Genomic DNA, 14,106 nt, shown 5'->3' on the forward strand with positions numbered 1-14,106 from the left:
ACTAAATCATTAGGAGTTAATAAAGGTTTTCCAGAGGTGACCATTACTCCCATCTTTCATTCAATCAAAGTCTGGATCTCCTATCCAGGCTGCATTATACCTCATTTGCCAACTTGCCAATTACTCTATGCTGTCCTCTGTACTTTGTTCTTTTTATATTCAAATCCAAATCTTTTAACCAAGTCATAAATATGTGAGAATGGACACAAAGAGTGAGACACATGCTTTGGCATTTCAAAGTAAACAAAGAAGTCAAAGAAGCAGCATTTAAGGTGGTATTGAAACACAGCGGCCGTACATTTCTATCAAGGCCCAAGTTTTCCTCAATGCCGTAGACTGCAGAACACCCTGGTGCTGCCACCAGATATAATTCCACAACATTGTAACTGTTGGGTATCATGGCTACTCAACAAAAACAAAACAAAAAACACCTCAGTAGTCTAAATTTAGTTAAAAAAAGAACAGGCCGTTTTCACCATTCAATCATTGCCTTCTAAAAAGACAAGCAGTTGTTAAGCACATAAGTCTTTTTTGTATAGCAGTTTCCAAATACTTGGCCTGCAGGATGTCAGGATGGCCAAGTGGTCCAAGGCGCTGCGTTAAGGTCGCAGTCTCGAAAGAGGCGTGGGTTCAAATCCCACTTCTGACATTCATGCACCAGTGATGACTCACTTCCACTGCCTACTGCTGTCCTGTCCATGGAACTCTACTGTTTATCTGCTCTCCAGTAACATCACAAACTTATTTCATTTACTCACGAGGTTCTTGTCACATGTGCTACAAATGAACCAAATGCTAATCCATCCTTTCTCATTATTTATTAAAAACTTCTTTTGATATTTTGTATTTTTTTCCACAAGCATTCATGAAGGTTGCTGTTTTCAACGTAAAACGATATGGGTAAGATGGGATTCCAAGTCATTGACAATTTAACTCAATACTATGGTCATAAATGATCATGTCCATGTAAAACAAATACATTGTATTTGTCCTCAAAAAAACACAGGGAAGTTTAAGGGTTCCCTGCCTCATATTGGATGCTAATGAGAAATGTGTCGAGTCATTGCATTTGAACAAATCACTCTGACAGCTAAGCCCTAATGCACAGTCCGGCATCTCGGTCCACTTACAAAATCCTTTCTTGAAACTTCATCAAAATGTAGTCTGTCATGCATTCCTTCAAATGCTCAAACTAAAAAGAAGCAGAAATGTTAGTGGTGACATATAAGACTGAAATACTAATGCTTTAGATCTGCACAAACGTTGTAAAACAGACAGTCCATTTAACATAAATAAATCAGTCATGAACAAATCTGGTATTCCTGAAGTCATTGTTGATTATTGCAAATATGGCTGACTTATTTATGATTACAACACCGAGCGAAGGCAAAAGTGCTTGACTGTTTCACTAAATCATTAGGAGTTAATAAAGGTTTTCCAAAGGTGACAATTACTCCCATCTTTCATTCAATCAAAGTCTGGATCTCCTATCCAGGCTGCATTATACCTCATTTGCCAACTTGCCAATTACTCTATGGTGTCATCTGTACTTTGTTCTTTTTATATTCAAATCCAAATCTTTTAACCAAGTCATAAATATGTGAGAATGGACACAAAGAGTGAGACACATGCTTTGGCATTTCAAAGTAAACAAATAAGTCAAAGAAGCAGCATTTAAGGTGGTATCGAAACACAGCGGCCGTACATTTCTATCAAGGCCCAAGTTTTCCTCAATGCCGTAGACTGCAGAACACCCTGGTGCTGCCACCAGATATAATTCCACAACATTGTAACTGTTGGGTATCATGGCTACTCAACAAAAACAAACAAAAAAAACACCTCAGTAGTCTAAATTTAGTCAAAAAAAGAACAGGCCGTTTTCACCATTCAATCATTGCCTTCCAAAAAGACAAGCAGTTGTTAAGCACATAAGTCTTTTTTGTATAGCAGTTTCCAAATACTTGGCCTGGAGGATGTCAGGATGGCCGAGCGGTCCAAGGTGCTGCTTTAAGGTCGCAGTCTCGAAAGAGGCGTGGGTTCGAATCTCACTTCTGACATTCATGCACCAGTGATGACTCACTTCCACTGCCTACAGCTGTCCTGTCCATGGAACTCTACTCTTTATCTGCTCTCCAGTAACATCACAAACTTATTTCATTTACTCACGAGGTTCTTGTCACATGTGCTACTAATGAACCAAATGCTAATCCATCCTTTTTCATTATTTATTAAAAACTTCTTTTGATATTTTGTATTTTTTTCCATAAGCATTCATGAAGGTTTCTGTTTTCAACGTAAAACGAAATGGGTAAGATGGCATTTCAAGTCATTGACAATTTATCTCAATACTAAGGTCATAAATTATCATGTCCATGTAAAACAAATACATTGTATTTGTCCTCAAAAAAACAAAGGGAAGTTTAAGGGTTCCCTGCTTCATATTGGATGCTAATGAGAAACGTGTCGAGTCATTGCATTTGAACAAACCACTCTGACAGCTAAGCCCTAATGCACAGTCCGGCATCTCGGTCCACTTACAAAATCCTTTCTTGAAACTATATCAAACTGTAGTCTGTCATGCATTCCTTCAAATGCTCAAACTAAAAAGAAGCAGAAATGTTAGTGGTGCCATATAAGACGGAAATGCTAATGCTTTAGATCTGCACAAATGTTGTAAAAGAGACAGTCCATTTAACATAAATAAATCAGTCATGAACAAATCTGGAAATCATGAAGTCATTGTTGATTATTACAAATATGGCTGACGTATTTATGATTACAACACCGAGCGAAGGCAAAAGAGCTTGACTGTTTCACTAAATCATTAGGAGTTAATAAAGGTTTTCCAGAGGTGACCATTACTCCCATCTTTCATTCAATCAAAGTCTGGATCTCCTATCCAGGCTGCATTATACCTCATTTGCCAACTTGCCAATTACTCTATGCTGTCCTCTGTACTTTGTTCTTTTTATATTCAAATCCAAATCTTTTAACCAAGTCATAAATATGTGAGAATGGACACAAAGAGTGAGACACATGCTTTGGCATTTCAAAGTAAACAAAGAAGTCAAAGAAGCAGCATTTAAGGTGGTATTGAAACACAGCGGCCGTACATTTCTATCAAGGCCCAATTTTTCTTCAATGCCGTAGACTGCAGAACACCCTGGTGCTGCCACCAGATATAATTCCACAACATTGTAACTGTTGGGTATCATGGCTACTCAACAAAAACAAAACAAAAAACACCTCAGTAGTCTAAATTTAGTTAAAAAAAGAACAGGCCGTTTTCACCATTCAATCATTGCCTTCTAAAAAGACAAGCAGTTGTTAAGCACATAAGTCTTTTTTGTATAGCAGTTTCCAAATACTTGGCCTGCAGGATGTCAGGATGGCCAAGTGGTCCAAGGCGCTGCGTTAAGGTCGCAGTCTCGAAAGAGGCGTGGGTTCAAATCCCACTTCTGACATTCATGCACCAGTGATGACTCACTTCCACTGCCTACTGCTGTCCTGTCCATGGAACTCTACTGTTTATCTGCTCTCCAGTAACATCACAAACTTATTTCATTTACTCACGAGGTTCTTGTCACATGTGCTACTAATGAACCAAATGCTAATCCATCCTTTCTCATTATTTATTAAAAACTTCTTTTGATATTTTGTATTTTTTTCCACAAGCATTCATGAAGGTTGCTGTTTTCAACGTAAAACGATATGGGTAAGATGGGATTCCAAGTCATTGACAATTTAACTCAATATCATGGTCATAAATGATTATGTCCATGTAAAACAAATACATTGTATTTGTCCTCAAGAAAACACAGGGAAGTTTAAGGGTTCCCTGCTTCATATTGGATGCTATTGAGAAACGTGTCGAGTCATTGCATTTGAACAAACCACTCTGACAACTAAGCCCTAATGCACAGTCCGGCATCTCGGTCCACTTACAAAATCCTTTCTTGAAACTTCATCAAAATGTAGTCTGTCATGCCTTCCTTTAAATGCTCAAACTGAAAAGAAGCAGTAATGTTAGTGGTGCCATATAAGATGGAAATTCTAATGCTTTAGATCTGCACAAACGTTGTAAAACAGACAGTCCATTTAACATAAATAAATCAGTCTTGAACAAATCTGGTATTCATGAATTAATTGTTGATCATTACAAATATGGCTGACGTATTTATGATTACAACACCGAGCGAAGGCAAAAGTGCTTGATTGTTTCACTAAATCATCAATGCCCGTTCACACCGGGACGAATTTCGCTGGCGATTTTCGCCGACGTTTAGCGCCGCGTGACTAAACAAAGGGCACCAATGAGAGTGTGAACACCGACGCGAAAAAACGCCACGCGTCAAAGCGTCAAAAAAAAAAAAACGCCTCTGGGTCGTTTTTTTTTTCGACGCGTTGCGTCGAAATCTATTCGACCAATGAGAATGGCGCTTTTGCACGCGTGTCTGGAGCTTCTGAAGTTACAGTAAAACACAACTTGGGGGCGCTCAAACACAAAACTGCCTTGCTGAGCACACATACCAGCGAAGAAGATAGACGCCAAGTAGCGTCTACACTGCCGCAAAGAAATAATGACGGACATTCTAAAATATCCCCGAACCAAGTACCAGTTGGAGCTACTGGTGCTTGAAATATTCATGTTTTCTTTGTATTGTTCTGACAAGCGCGTAAATACTTGCTCTCTTCTTCTGAGTAAAAAGCGACTTTAAGAAGCGTAAAGTTGCGCAGCGCCACCTTGTGTACAGGAGTATTTCTGTTTACATTAAGCGCCATCTAATGCCAGGGAAGGAAATTGCATGTTCGCTCGGCTCATCGTCAGCGAAAATCGCCTGGGTGTGAACACAAAAAACGTGGCGAAAAACGCTGGTGAATAACGCCTGGCGAATATTCGTCCCGGTGTGTACGGGCCTTTAGGAGTTAATAAAGGTTTTCCAGAGGTGACCATTACTCCCATCTTTCATTCAATCAAAGTCTGGATCTCCTATCCAGGCTGCATTATACCTCATTTGCCAACTTGCCAATTACTCTATGCTGTCCTCTGTACTTTGTTCTTTTTATATTCAAATCCAAATCTTTTAACCAAGTCATAAATATGTGAGAATGGACACAAAGAGTGAGACACATGCTTTGGCATTTCAAAGTAAACAAAGAAGTCAAAGAAGCAGCATTTAAGGTGGTATTGAAACACAGCGGCCGTACATTTCTATCAAGGCCCAAGTTTTCCTCAATGCCGTAGACTGCAGAACACCCTGGTGCTGCCACCAGATATAATTCCACAACATTGTAACTGTTGGGTATCATGGCTACTCAACAAAAACAAACAAAAAAAACACCTCAGTAGTCTAAATTTAGTCAAAAAAAGAACAGGCCGTTTTCACCATTCAATCATTGCCTTCCAAAAAGACAAGCAGTTAAGCACATAAGTCTTTTTTGTATAGCAGTTTCCAAATATTTGGCCGGGAGGATGTCAGGATGGCCGAGCGGTCCAAGGCGCTGCGTTAAGGTCGCAGTCTCAAAAGAGGCGTGGGTTCGAATCCCACTTCTGACATTCATGCACCAGTGATGACTCACTTCCACTGCCTACAGCTGTCCTGTCCATGGATCTCTACTGTTTATCTGCTCTCCAGAAACATCACAAACTTATTTCATTTACTCACGAGGTTCTTGTCACATGTGCTACTAATGAACCAAATGCAAATCCATCCTTTTTCATTATTTATTAAAAACTTCTTTTGATATTTTGTATTTTTTTCCATAAGCATTCATGAAGGTTGCTGTTTTCAACGTAAAACGATATGGGTAAGATGGCATTTCAAGTCATTGACAATTTATCTCAATACTAAGGTCATAAATGATCATGTCCATGTAAAACAAATACATTGTATTTGTCCTCAAAAAAACACAGGGAAGTTTAAGGGTTCCCTGCTTCATATTGGATGCTAATGAGAAACGTGTCAAGTCATTGCATTTGAACAAATCACTCTGACAGCTAAGCCCTAATGCACAGTCCGGCATCTCGGTCCACTTACAAAATCCTTTCTTGAAACTTCATCAAAATGTAGTCTGTCATGCATTCCTTCAAATGCTCAAACTAAAAAGAAGCAGAAATGTGAGTGGTGCCATATAAGACGGAAATACTAATGCTTTAGATCTGCACAAACAAGTGTAAAATAGACAGTCCATTTAACATAAATCAGTCATGAACAAATCTGGTATTCGTGAAGTCATTGTTGATTATTGCAAATATGGCTGACTTATTTATGATTACAACACCGAGCGAAGGCAAAAGTGCTTGACTGTTTCACTAAATCATTAGGAGTTAATAAAGGTTTTCCAGAGGTGACCATTACTCCCATCTTTCATTCAATCAAAGTCTGGATCTCCTATCCAGGCTGCATTATACCTCATTTGCCAACTTGCCAATTACTCTATGCTGTCCTCTGTACTTTGTTCTTTTTATATTCAAATCCAAATCTTTTAACCAAGTCATAAATATGTGAGAATGGACACAAAGAGTGAGACACATGCTTTGGCATTTCAAAGTAAACAAAGAAGTCAAAGAAGCAGCATTTAAGGTGGTATTGAAACACAGCGGCCGTACATTTCTATAAAGGCCCAAGTTTTCCTCAATGCCTTAGACTGCAGAACACCCTGGTGCTGCCACCAGATAGAATTCCACAACATTGTAACTGTTGGGTATCATGGCTACTCAACAAAAACAAACAAAACAAAAACACCTCAGTAGTCTAAATTTAGTCAAAAAAAGAACAGGCCGTTTTCACCAGTCAATCATTGCCTTCCAAAAAGACAAGCAGTTGTTAAGCACATAAGTCTTTTTTGTATAGCAGTTTCCAAATACTTGGCCTGGAGGATGTCAGGATGGCCGAGCGGTCCAAGGTGCTGCGTTAAGGTCGCAGTCTCGAAAGAGGCGTGGGTTCGAATCCCTCTTTTGACATTCAGGCACCAGTGATGACTCTCTTCCACTGCCTAGAGCTGTCCTGTCCATGGAATACTACTGTTTATCTGCTCTCCAGTAACATCACTAACTTATTTCATTTACTCACGAGGTTCTTGTCACATGTGCTACTAATGAACCAAATGCTAATCCATCCTTTTTCATTATTTATAAAAAATTTCTTAGGATATTTTGTATTTTTTCCCATAAGCATTCATGAAGGTTGCTGTTTTCAACGTAAAACGATATGGGTAAGATGGCATTTCAAGTCATTGACAATTTATCTCAATACTATGGTCATAAATGATCATGTCCATGTAAAACAAATACATTGTATTTGTCCTCAAAAAAACACAGGGAAGTTTAAGGGTTCCCTGCCTCATATTGGATGCTAATGAGAAATGTGTCGAGTCATTGCATTTGAACAAATCACTCTGACAGCTAAGCCCTAATGCACAGTCCGGCATCTCGGTCCACTTACAAAATCATTTCTTGAAACTTCATCAAAATGTAGTCTGTCATGCATTCCTTCAAATGCTCAAACTAAAAAGAAGCAGAAATGTTAGTGGTGACATATAAGACTGAAATACTAATGCTTTAGATCTGCACAAACGTTGTAAAACAGACAGTCCATTTAACATAAATAAATCAGTCATGAACAAATCTGGTATTCCTGAAGTCATTGTTGATTATTGCAAATATGGCTGACTTATTTATGATTACAACACCGAGCGAAGGCAAAAGTGCTTGACTGTTTCACTAAATCATTAGGAGTTAATAAAGGTTTTCCAAAGGTGACAATTACTCCCATCTTTCATTCAATCAAAGTCTGGATCTCCTATCCAGGCTGCATTATACCTCATTTGCCAACTTGCCAATTACTCTATGGTGTCATCTGTACTTTGTTCTTTTTATATTCAAATCCAAATCTTTTAACCAAGTCATAAATATGTGAGAATGGACACAAAGAGTGAGACACATGCTTTGGCATTTCAAAGTAAACAAATAAGTCAAAGAAGCAGCATTTAAGGTGGTATCGAAACACAGCGGCCGTACATTTCTATCAAGGCCCAAGTTTTCCTCAATGCCGTAGACTGCAGAACACCCTGGTGCTGCCACCAGATATAATTCCACAACATTGTAACTGTTGGGTATCATGGCTACTCAACAAAAACAAACAAAAAAAACACCTCAGTAGTCTAAATTTAGTCAAAAAAAGAACAGGCCGTTTTCACCATTCAATCATTGCCTTCCAAAAAGACAAGCAGTTGTTAAGCACATAAGTCTTTTTTGTATAGCAGTTTCCAAATACTTGGCCTGGAGGATGTCAGGATGGCCGAGCGGTCCAAGGCGCTGCTTTAAGGTCGCAGTCTCGAAAGAGGCGTGGGTTCGAATCTCACTTCTGACATTCATGCACCAGTGATGACTCACTTCCACTGCCTACAGCTGTCCTGTCCATGGAACTCTACTCTTTATCTGCTCTCCAGTAACATCACAAACTTATTTCATTTACTCACGAGGTTCTTGTCACATGTGCTACTAATGAACCAAATGCTAATCCATCCTTTTTCATTATTTATTAAAAACTTCTTTTGATATTTTGTATTTTTTTCCATAAGCATTCATGAAGGTTTCTGTTTTCAACGTAAAACGAAATGGGTAAGATGGCATTTCAAGTCATTGACAATTTATCTCAATACTAAGGTCATAAATTATCATGTCCATGTAAAACAAATACATTGTATTTGTCCTCAAAAAAACAAAGGGAAGTTTAAGGGTTCCCTGCTTCATATTGGATGCTAATGAGAAACGTGTCGAGTCATTGCATTTGAACAAACCACTCTGACAGCTAAGCCCTAATGCACAGTCCGGCATCTCGGTCCACTTACAAAATCCTTTCTTGAAACTATATCAAACTGTAGTCTGTCATGCATTCCTTCAAATGCTCAAACTAAAAAGAAGCAGAAATGTTAGTGGTGCCATATAAGACGGAAATGCTAATGCTTTAGATCTGCACAAATGTTGTAAAAGAGACAGTCCATTTAACATAAATAAATCAGTCATGAACAAATCTGGAAATCATGAAGTCATTGTTGATTATTACAAATATGGCTGACGTATTTATGATTACAACACCGAGCGAAGGCAAAAGAGCTTGACTGTTTCACTAAATCATTAGGAGTTAATAAAGGTTTTCCAGAGGTGACCATTACTCCCATCTTTCATTCAATCAAAGTCTGGATCTCCTATCCAGGCTGCATTATACCTCATTTGCCAACTTGCCAATTACTCTATGCTGTCCTCTGTACTTTGTTCTTTTTATATTCAAATCCAAATCTTTTAACCAAGTCATAAATATGTGAGAATGGACACAAAGAGTGAGACACATGCTTTGGCATTTCAAAGTAAACAAAGAAGTCAAAGAAGCAGCATTTAAGGTGGTATTGAAACACAGCGGCCGTACATTTCTATCAAGGCCCAAGTTTTCCTCAATGCCGTAGACTGCAGAACACCCTGGTGCTGCCACCAGATATAATTCCACAACATTGTAACTGTTGGGTATCATGGTTACTCAACAAAAACAAAACAAAAAACACCTCAGTAGTCTAAATTTAGTTAAAAAAAGAACAGGCCGTTTTCACCATTCAATCATTGCCTTCTAAAAAGACAAGCAGTTGTTAAGCACATAAGTCTTTTTTGTATAGCAGTTTCCAAATACTTGGCCTGCAGGATGTCAGGATGGCCAAGTGGTCCAAGGCGCTGCGTTAAGGTCGCAGTCTCGAAAGAGGCGTGGGTTCAAATCCCACTTCTGACATTCATGCACCAGTGATGACTCACTTCCACTGCCTACTGCTGTCCTGTCCATGGAACTCTACTGTTTATCTGCTCTCCAGTAACATCACAAACTTATTTCATTTACTCACGAGGTTCTTGTCACATGTGCTACAAATGAACCAAATGCTAATCCATCCTTTCTCATTATTTATTAAAAACTTCTTTTGATATTTTGTATTTTTTTCCACAAGCATTCATGAAGGTTGCTGTTTTCAACGTAAAACGATATGGGTAAGATGGGATTCCAAGTCATTGACAATTTAACTCAATATCATGGTCATAAATGATTATGTCCATGTAAAACAAATACATTGTATTTGTCCTCAAGAAAACACAGGGAAGTTTAAGGGTTCCCTGCTTCATATTGGATGCTATTGAGAAACGTGTCGAGTCATTGCATTTGAACAAACCACTCTGACAACTAAGCCCTAATGCACAGTCCGGCATCTCGGTCCACTTACAAAATCCTTTCTTGAAACTTCATCAAAATGTAGTCTGTCATGCCTTCCTTTAAATGCTCAAACTGAAAAGAAGCAGTAATGTTAGTGGTGCCATATAAGATGGAAATTCTAATGCTTTAGATCTGCACAAACGTTGTAAAACAGACAGTCCATTTAACATAAATAAATCAGTCTTGAACAAATCTGGTATTCATGAATTAATTGTTGATCATTACAAATATGGCTGACGTATTTATGATTACAACACCGAGCGAAGGCAAAAGTGCTTGATTGTTTCACTAAATCATCAATGCCCGTTCACACCGGGACGAATTTCGCTGGCGATTTTCGCCGACGTTTAGCGCCGCGTGACTAAACAAAGGGCACCAATGAGAGTGTGAACACCGACGCGAAAAAACGCCACGCGTCAAAGCGTCAAAAAAAAAAAAAACGCCTCTGGGTCGTTTTTTTTTTCGACGCGTCGCGTCGAAATCTATTCGACCAATGAGAATGGCGCTTTTGCACGCGTGTCTGGAGCTTCTGAAGTTACAGTAAAACACAACTTGGGGGCGCTCAAACACAAAACTGCCTTGCTGAGCACACATACCAGCGAAGAAGATAGACGCCAAGTAGCGTCTACACTGCCGCAAAGAAATAATGACGGACATTCTAAAATATCCCCGAACCAAGTACCAGTTGGAGCTACTGGTGCTTGAAATATTCATGTTTTCTTTGTATTGTTCTGACAAGCGCGTAAATACTTGCTCTCTTCTTCTGAGTAAAAAGCGACTTTAAGAAGCGTAAAGTTGCGCAGCGCCACCTTGTGTACAGGAGTATTTCTGTTTACATTAAGCGCCATCTAATGCCAGGGAAGGAAATTGCATGTTCGCTCGGCTCATCGTCAGCGAAAATCGCCTGGGTGTGAACACAAAAAACGTGGCGAAAAACGCTGGTGAATAACGCCTGGCGAATATTCGTCCCGGTGTGTACGGGCCTTTAGGAGTTAATAAAGGTTTTCCAGAGGTGACCATTACTCCCATCTTTCATTCAATCAAAGTCTGGATCTCCTATCCAGGCTGCATTATACCTCATTTGCCAACTTGCCAATTACTCTATGCTGTCCTCTGTACTTTGTTCTTTTTATATTCAAATCCAAATCTTTTAACCAAGTCATAAATATGTGAGAATGGACACAAAGAGTGAGACACATGCTTTGGCATTTCAAAGTAAACAAAGAGGTCAAAGAAGCAGCATTTAAGGTGGTATTGAAACACAGCGGCCGTACATTTCTATCAAGGCCCAAGTTTTCCTCAATGCCGTAGACTGCAGAACACCCTGGTGCTGCCACCAGATAGAATTCCACAACATTGTAACTGTTGGGTATCATGGCTACTCAACAAAAACAAACAAAAAAAACACCTCAGTAGTCTAAATTTAGTCAAAAAAAGAACAGGCCGTTTTCATCATTCAATCATTGCCATCCAAAAAGACAAGCAGTTGTTAAGCACATAAGTCTTTTTTGTATAGCAGTTTCCAAATATTTGGCCGGGAGGATGTCAGGATGGCCGAGCGGTCCAAGGCGCTGCGTTAAGGTCGCAGTCTCGAAAGAGGCGTGGGTTCGAATCCCACTTTTGACATTCAGGCACCAGTGATGACTCTCTTCCACTGCCTAGAGCTGTCCTGTCCATGGAATACTACTGTTTATCTGCTCTCCAGTAACATCACTAACTTATTTCATTTACTCACGAGCTTCTTGTCACATGTGCTACTAATGAACCAAATGCAAATCCATCCTTTTTCATTATTTATAAAAAATTTCTAAGGATATTTTGTATTTTTTCCCATAAGCATTCATGAAGGTTGCTGTTTTCAACGTAAAACGATATGGGTAAGATGGCATTTCAAGTCATTGACAATTTATCTCAATACTATGGTCATAAATGATCATGTCCATGTAAAACAAATACATTGTATTTGTCCTCAAAAAAACACAGGGAAGTTTAAGGGTTCCCTGCTTCATATTGGATGCTAATGAGAAACGTGTCGAGTCATTGCATTTGAACAAATCACTCTGACAGCTAAGCCCTAATGCACAGTCCGGCATCTCGGTCCACTTACAAAATCCTTTCTTGAAACTTCATCAAAATGTAGTCTGTCATGCATTCCTTCAAATGCTCAAACTAAAAAGAAGCAGAAATGTTAGTGGTGCCATATAAGACTGAAATACTAATGCTTTAGATCTGCACAAACGTTGTAAAACAGACAGTCCATTTAACATAAATAAATCAGTCATGAACAAATCTGGTATTCCTGAAGTCATTGTTGATTATTGCAAATATGGCTGACTTATTTATGATTACAACACCGAGCGAAGGCAAAAGTGCTTGACTGTTTCACTAAATCATTAGGAGTTAATAAAGGTTTTCCAAAGGTGACAATTACTCCCATCTTTCATTCAATCAAAGTCTGGATCTCCTATCCAGGCTGCATTATACCTCATTTGCCAACTTGCCAATTACTCTATGGTGTCATCTGTACTTTGTTCTTTTTATATTCAAATCCAAATCTTTTAACCAAGTCATAAATATGTGAGAATGGACACAAAGAGTGAGACACATGCTTTGGCATTTCAAAGTAAACAAATAAGTCAAAGAAGCAGCATTTAAGGTGGTATCGAAACACAGCGGCCGTACATTTCTATCAAGGCCCAAGTTTTCCTCAATGCCGTAGACTGCAGAACACCCTGGTGCTGCCACCAGATATAATTCCACAACATTGTAACTGTTGGGTATCATGGCTACTCAACAAAAACAAACAAAAAAAACACCTCAGTAGTCTAAATTTAGTCAAAAAAAGAACAGGCCGTTTTCACCATTCAATCATTGCCTTCCAAAAAGACAAGCAGTTGTTAAGCACATAAGTCTTTTTTGTATAGCAGTTTCCAAATACTTGGCCTGGAGGATGTCAGGATGGCCGAGCGGTCCAAGGCGCTGCGTTAAGGTCGCAGTCTCGAAAGAGGCGTGGGTTCGAATCTCACTTCTGACATTCATGCACCAGTGATGACTCACTTCCACTGCCTACAGCTGTCCTGTCCATGGAACTCTACTCTTCATCTGCTCTCCAGTAACATCACAAACTTATTTCATTTACTCACGAGGTTCTTGTCACATGTGCTACTAATGAACCAAATGCTAATCCATCCTTTTTCATTATTTATTAAAAACTTCTTTTGATATTTTGTATTTTTTTCCATAAGCATTCATGAAGGTTTCTGTTTTCAACGTAAAACGAAATGGGTAAGATGGCATTTCAAGTCATTGACAATTTATCTCAATACTAAGGTCATAAATTATCATGTCCATGTAAAACAAATACATTGTATTTGTCCTCAAAAAAACACAGGGAAGTTTAAGGGTTCCCAGCTTCATATTGGATGCTAATGAGAAACGTGTCGAGTCATTGCATTTGAACAAACCACTCTGACAGCTAAGCCCTAATGCACAGTCCGGCATCTCGGTCCACTTACAAAATCCTTTCTTGAAACTATATCAAACTGTAGTCTGTCATGCATTCCTTCAAATGCTCAACTCAAAAAGAAGCAGAAATGTTAGTGGTGCCATATAAGACGGAAATGCTAATGCTTTAGATCTGCACAAATGTTGTAAAAGAGACAGTCCATTTAACATAAATAAATCAGTCATGAACAAATCTGGAAATCATGAAGTCATTGTTGATTATTACAAATATGGCTGACGTATTTATGATTACAACACCGAGCGAAGGCAAAAGAGCTTGACTGTTTCACTAAATCATTAGGAGTTAATAAAGGTTTTCCAGAGGTGACCATTACTCCCATCTTTCATTCAA

General features: G+C 38.9%; 7 non-coding genes across 7 annotated transcripts; all 7 read left to right on the forward strand.

Annotated features, from left to right (window-relative positions):
- Positions 1-567: 567 nt before the first annotated feature.
- trnal-aag (transfer RNA leucine (anticodon AAG)) lies at positions 568-649 on the forward strand. The gene has a single exon. It is a non-coding gene; the product is annotated as a tRNA-Leu (tRNA).
- A 2,733-nt stretch (positions 650-3,382) lies between these two features.
- trnal-aag (transfer RNA leucine (anticodon AAG)) lies at positions 3,383-3,464 on the forward strand. Its single transcript has one exon. It is a non-coding gene; the product is annotated as a tRNA-Leu (tRNA).
- Positions 3,465-5,475: 2,011 nt separating this feature from the next.
- Positions 5,476-5,557, forward strand: trnal-aag (transfer RNA leucine (anticodon AAG)). Its single transcript has one exon. It is a non-coding gene; the product is annotated as a tRNA-Leu (tRNA).
- Positions 5,558-6,882: 1,325 nt separating this feature from the next.
- trnal-aag (transfer RNA leucine (anticodon AAG)) lies at positions 6,883-6,964 on the forward strand. The gene has a single exon. It is a non-coding gene; the product is annotated as a tRNA-Leu (tRNA).
- A 2,733-nt stretch (positions 6,965-9,697) lies between these two features.
- Positions 9,698-9,779, forward strand: trnal-aag (transfer RNA leucine (anticodon AAG)). Its single transcript has one exon. It is a non-coding gene; the product is annotated as a tRNA-Leu (tRNA).
- A 2,015-nt stretch (positions 9,780-11,794) lies between these two features.
- On the forward strand, positions 11,795-11,876 carry trnal-aag (transfer RNA leucine (anticodon AAG)). The gene has a single exon. It is a non-coding gene; the product is annotated as a tRNA-Leu (tRNA).
- Positions 11,877-13,202: 1,326 nt separating this feature from the next.
- On the forward strand, positions 13,203-13,284 carry trnal-aag (transfer RNA leucine (anticodon AAG)). The gene has a single exon. It is a non-coding gene; the product is annotated as a tRNA-Leu (tRNA).
- The last annotated feature ends 822 nt before the right edge of the window (positions 13,285-14,106 follow it).

Source organism: Oryzias latipes, chromosome 13 (genome assembly GCF_053564925.1).
Source record: "Oryzias latipes strain Hd-rR chromosome 13, Olatipes_Hd-rR_3.1".
NCBI lineage: Eukaryota > Metazoa > Chordata > Actinopteri > Beloniformes > Adrianichthyidae > Oryzias > Oryzias latipes.